The sequence below is a fragment of the Rhinolophus ferrumequinum genome, chromosome 5 (assembly GCF_004115265.2).
Source record: "Rhinolophus ferrumequinum isolate MPI-CBG mRhiFer1 chromosome 5, mRhiFer1_v1.p, whole genome shotgun sequence".
Classification (NCBI taxonomy): domain Eukaryota; kingdom Metazoa; phylum Chordata; class Mammalia; order Chiroptera; family Rhinolophidae; genus Rhinolophus; species Rhinolophus ferrumequinum.
Window position 1 is genome coordinate 17,729,172 of NC_046288.1, and position 7,006 is coordinate 17,736,177.

Genomic DNA, 7,006 nt, shown 5'->3' on the forward strand with positions numbered 1-7,006 from the left:
TTTAATTACATTTCCCCAATACCTCTGAGGAGCAATCAGAGAAGGAACCTCCAAGCTAACCAGCTCCTGGCTGAAAAGGTTCAACAACAACAACAACAAAGAAAGTCAACACCCTGAAACATACAACCACCTCCCAGCTATGCACACATTCAATGGTGAAAGTTAAAAGTCTAGTTGGCTAAAGAGGCTTATGCACAACCTTGACCAACTTTGTTCTTCTTTTTCAAGACAGTTTTCCTTCTTCTGAGATCTCTGAATTTCTAAAGGAGATTTTGAACACGACCTAAGCAAAGCACCTCTTAAGAAATGGTCTTATAACCAAGCGAACAGAGCATCAGCAAACGCCACAATCTGTATGGTAACTTTCAAAATACTTTTAAGTACTACTTGCTCTGTTTGTGAATGAGAAAGCATTTACTCTCCCAGGAAGCTTTTTCTTCACTGTCTATCCAAACCTTTTCCATTTGTTAAGATCTAGTTCACATTCTAATGTGACCACTCCTGGTCACATTACTACCCTTCCCTAAACCTACCTACCATGTACATAAGACATCTGTTTTTATTCCCAAATTGTGACAGCAAAGCTGTAAACTCCTCAAGAGTAGAGACAACATCATAATTTTTTTAAAAAATTTCTGCCTGTTATTGCTTGACAGTTAAATCTACTTTTGTTGGACTGAATGCTACCCTTTCCAGTTTTTATTCAAACCATAACTTATATTTATATCTTAAATAAATAAAGCAAAAAGCTATATTTTCTTAATTAGATGATCTAGCATAACTTTGGGTGCAATAGTATGCAACTGACATCTTTGTTAAATTTAATTGGAAGATAAGGGGATGCGACTAACATGTTTGACATTTTTCTCTGTGCCAGCCAATGATCTTGGTGCATAAATAATTTAATTAAATGGAATTAAGGGTGAGTCACATATAAACATTATTATACATTTATGATGTGCAAATACAATGTATTATTTTTATCAACTTAAAAATGCTGGTTAAACTAATTTAGCTACTCAAGAGCTCATTCCTCAGAATCTCCTATTTCTGCTTTGACCCACCCCATCACCATGAAAATATCAAACTTAAAATATTCAGTACACTTTGTAACTTTCTAAGCGTATTCTCTAATAATTTATGGCAATAACCATGTTTTTAAAAATATGCTTACAAAAATTATAACTGTTCTAAATATCTTTTCACTTTATGCATTTGAATTCTGCTATGGAGTAATAATAATCTGCAGAGGCAGATTTACCATGAAATAATGAATCTTAAGCTTTAGAGCCCCTCACTAGCAGAGGATCCTTCCAAGGTCCAGGAGGAACTCCCACAACATATTCACATGAACTTATATTTTTGTAAATTTTGCAAAAGAAAGACATTTACATTACAATTGTTTAAGGTAGCTTTTTCTTTCCACAACTATTTTCTGTCCATCATATTTTCTGTCTTGTTTGGTGGCACTGGAGTGGCCAGAGGTAGTCTGAAGATCCAGCTAAGGGGAAGTTGAGTTGGAAACACATTTAGCTTGGATTTAGGGGGATATACTAATGGAGTTATCAGTCACTTCTATCTATAATTAGGTTACTGCTAGCCTCCCAGAATATACTTTCTTCCATGAATAGTTCAAATACCCACTCTGTGACTCATCTGGCTTCATAATATGAAGATGAAGTCATTGGCTATATTGTGTTATGAACATGGAAAGGGAAAGAGCCAGAAGCTACTCTATGGAAAATTCTCACAATTATCAGACACATAAAATTGTAAGATTTGGCCTTGTCTCCTTGTCAAAATGGAATTTCTATTTCTATTCTGTAAAAAATAAGCTGTATATTGAAACATATACAAATACAAACACATCATATGTATTTTTATGGGACTCCTACAGAATAAAAATTTTCACAGTACCTATGAATGTAAGGTACAAATTTATAGCAACATCATAAACAGTGAGCATTTCTATAAGCAAACTTGCATATTTATGCATCTCAACACATTAGATCACATTTTGGCATATATGACACATCCTGAAATGTAGCAATTACAGATGAAATGACTGCAAAATTCTTTTCCTCAAAAGTTGATCCTTAGGGAGGTTCAAAGATGACACAGTAGATAAAAGCTGTGCTTCCTTCTCCAGTGACCACATTAAAATTACAAGTAAATTATAGAACAATTAACCTGGAGAACCACCTGAAGTCTAGCTGAAGAGAAGTTTCATAACTAAGGATATAAAGAAGAAGCCACGTAGAGACTGGGAAGAGGTGTAGAGATATGAAATGGGCTGGCCCCAAACTGATGAACATAGATGCAAAAATCCTCAACCAAATATTAGCAAACCGAATTCAGTAATACATTGAAAAGATCACACACCATAATCAAATGGGATTTATTCCTGGAATGCAAGATTGGTTCAATACCCACAAATCAATTAATGTAATACACCATATAAATAAAATGAAAGACAAAAATCATGTGATCATATCAATAGATGCATAAAAAGCATTTGACAAAATCCAGCATCCATTTTTATAACAAAAACTCTCAGCAAAGTGGGAATAGAGGGAATGTACCTCAATATAATAAAGGTCATACATGACAAACCCACAGCTAACATCATACTCAACAGAGAAAAGCTAAAAGTGTTCTTAAGATCAAGAACAAGACAAGGACGCCCACTTTCACCACGTTTATTTAACATAACATTGGAAGTCCTACCCACTGCAATCAGACAAGCAACAAAAATAAAAGGCATCCAAATTGAAAAGGAAAAAGTAAAACTGTCACTATTTGCAAATGACATGATACTTCTATATGGAGAGAACCCAAAAGATTCCACCATAAAATTATTAGAACTGTTCAATGAATTCAGTAAAATAGCAGGATATAAAATCAATATTCAGAAATTGGTTTCATTTTTATACACCAATAATAAAATGTCAGAGAGAGAAATTTAAAAAATAATCCCATTTATAATTGCATCAAAAAATACCTAGGAATAAATTTAACCAAGGAGCTAAAAGATCTGTACTCAGAAAACTATTAGACACTGAAGAAAGAAATTTAAGAAGATACAAATAGGGGCGGCTGGTTTGCTCAGTTGGTTAGAGCACAGTGCTCAAAACACCAAGGTTGCTGTTCGAGTCCCACATGGGCCAGTGAGCTGCACCCTCCACAACTAGACTGAAAACAACAACTTGACTTGGAGCTGAACTGGGCCCTCCACAACTAGATTGAAAACAATGATTCGACTTGGAGATGAGCTGCGTCTTCCACAACTAGATTGAAAACAATGACTTGACCTGGAGCTGGTGGGTCCTGGAAAAACACACTGTTCCTCAATATAAAATAAAATCAAAATTGAAAAAAAAGAAGATACAAACAAATGGAAGCATAAACCATACTCATGGATAGAAAGAATTAACATCGTTGAAATGTCCATACGACCCAAAGCAATCTACAGATTCAATGCAATCCCAATCAAAATACTAATGGCATTTTTCAAAGAACTAGAACAAATAATCTTAAAATTTATATGGAACCACAAAAAACCCCTGAATAGCCACAGCAATCTAGAAAAGAAGAACACAATTGGAAGTATCATGCTACCTGATATCAAACTATACTAAAGGCTATAGTAATCAAAACAGCATGGTACTGGCACAAAAACAGACAAATAGGTCAATAGAACAGAATAGAGAGCCCAGAAATAAACCCACACCTATAAGGTCATTTAATCTATGATAAAGGAGGCAGAAATATACAGTGGGGTAGACAGTCTATTCAATAAATGGTGTTGGAGACAGATACATGCAAAAAAGTGAAACTGAATGATCTTCATATACCATATAGAAGAATATGCTCAAAATGAATTAAAGACTTAAATGTAAGACCCGAAATCATCAAAATCGTTAGAAGAAAACATAGGCAGTAAACTCTTAGACATTGCTCTTAATGATATATTTTTTTTCTGATTTACCTCCTCAGGCAAAAGAAACAAAAGAAAAAATAAACAAATGGGACTACATCAAACTAAAAAGATTTTGCACAGCAAAGGTAATCATCAACAAAACGAAAAAGCCTACTGAATGGGAGAAGATATGCACCAGTGATACGTCTGATATGGGGTTAATATCCAAAATTTATAAAGAACTCATACAACTCAATATAAAAAAACAAACAAACAAACAATACAATTAAAACATGGGAAGAAGAACTGAACAGACGTTTCTCCAAAGTGGATAAGTCTCATGGCCAAGAGACATATTAAAAGATGCTCATTATCACTAATCATCAAAGAAATGCAAACTAAAACAGTAAGATATCATCTCACACCTGTCAGGATGACTATCATAAATAAATCAACAAAGAACAAATGTTGGCGAGGATGGGGATAAAAGGGATCCCTTGTACACTGTTGGTGGAACTGCAAATTGGTGCAGTCACTATGGAAAACAGTTTGAAGGTTTCTGAAAAAATTGAAAAAAGAACTACTGTACGATCTAGCAATCGACTGCAAAGTATTTATCTGAAGAAATCCAAAACACTACTTCAAAAAGATATATGCACCCTATGTTTACTGCGACACAATTTACAATACCCAAGTGCCCATCAGTAGAAGACTGAGTAAAGAAAAAGTGATACATATATACAATGGACTATTACTCAGCCATAAAAAAGAATGAAATCTTACCATTTGTGACAACCTGGATGAACCTACAAGGTATTACGCTAAGTGGAATAAGTCAGACAGAGAAAGACAAATACTGTAAGATCTCACTTACATGTGGAATCTGAAAAACAAAATAAATGAACAAACAATACAGAAACAGACTCATAGATGCAGAGAACAAACTGATGGTTGCCAGAGGGGAGGGTGTTTGGGGAGCTGGATGAAAAAGGTGAAGGGATTAAGAAATACAAATTGGTAGGTACAAAATAGTCACAGGGATATAAAGTACAGCATAGAGAATACAGTCAATAAAGTGTAACAACTATGATTACTAGTGCCAGGTGGATACTGGACTAACCAGGAGATCAATGCATAAATTATATAAATGTCTACTATGTTGTGCACCTGAAACTAATACAAAATAATATTCAATGCCAACCGTATCTGAAAAAATATATTTAAAAAATAATAAAATATGATCCCTAAATTATATAAGCTTCAGGTCCCACAAAACCTGGTTTTGTCCCTAATAAGCAAATCTGCTTAGATTATCCTCATGCAGTGAATTATAATATCTTTGAGATGCTGGTGACTTTAAATACCATGTAGTCTGGTGGAGGGTTTTCATATATTTTAAGTTTCAAGAACTTTTTTTTTTTCCAAATAAAAGCTGATGTTATGAAATGCAGTCCAAAGTCTTAGTGGTTCATACTCTGAGAAAAGTAGAGGATAAGAAGCTAAATGAGAAACAAAAACAAAATAAGAAAGGATAAGCTAAATCTAAAAACTCAATGTGAACTCTTAAAAAGATACATCCTTTCTTCTCTCTGTTAAGAGTAACCCATTATTCAAAACACTGGGGTAGACAAGGATTTCCTAGGACAGAAAAGACATTAATCCTTAAAAAAAAAAAAAAGGATCAAATTTAAAAACATCTGTTCATCAAAAGACATTGTTATTAAAGTAAAAAGGCAGGCCACAGACTAACAGAAAAGATAAAGAACAAATCAATAATTTTTTTTAATGAGCAAAAGACTGGATCAGTCACTTCACAAAAGGTTATATCCAAATAATTAATAAGCATGCTAAAAAGATACTCAATATCTTCGGTCATTGGGAAAAATGCAAATTACAACTTCAATGAGATACCACCACATATCCATCAGAGTAGCCAGAATTAAAAGATTAATAATACCAAATGTTGGCAAGAATATGGAGCAACAGGAATTCTTACACGTTGCTGGTAGGAGTATAAAACTATACAACCACGTTGGAAAACTGCTTGGCAATTTCTTTGAAAGTTAAGCAAACATCTGACTGCTCTATGACCCAGGAATTCAACTATCATATTTTGCATGTATAACGTGTACTTTTTGCCCAAATTTGTGAGGGAAAAATAAGGATGCATGAACATTATATATGGGTAGTACTAATTCTGTATCTATATAAATGTTTTTAATTCTTTTATTTATGATTATGGGTTAAAACTGTAACTTTAGAAATCAATAGCAATATCCATATGCAAAATAATATCCTGGAATACGATAATTGGTTTTGTTGAACTTACAATGAACTTGAAATGAAAGCAATTTCAGCCAACGATTCAATGAAATGAAATGAAGAGGGAAACACTGTTGGCCACAGAGTAAGTGACTGACTTGATAAAACAGGTGATGCCGACTATTACCATAGGGTGAACAGCACGGCATTTCTCTTCATACACTTGAGGCGGACGGTAGCAATCTAGCTGATATTTTCATAAAAATTATTGGAAAATCCCTTAGAAAATTAAAACAAAAGATTTTTTTCCCTGAAAGTTTGGGGCAAAAATGTGGGTGTGCATTATACATGGGAGCACACTATACATGGCAAAACACAGTATATATAATATATACATACATATACTATATATATATATATCCAAGAGAAATGCTTGTGTACACAAAACTAGACAATAATATTTGCAGCAGTTGATTAATAATTGCCTCAAAATGGAAATAGCACAAATGTCCACCAAAGGAAAATAGAGCAACAAATTGTAGAATATCAATACAATGAAATTCTATTCTCAACAATAAAAAAGAACAAACTACTGGTACACACAACAACACTGATGAATCTCACAGGAGCCCATTTAAAAGACTTCCCACAGGTCAAGCTGTCATAATTTAACTGTCAATGAAAATAATAATTATTAATTATAATAATATGATTAATACTAAGTAATTACTAACACGAGTAATAACAATAACTCATCATTTTGGTTAACTGAAATAAGCCAAGTCAATAAAAGACACAAGTTCTCTTTCCAATCAGCACTGAGCC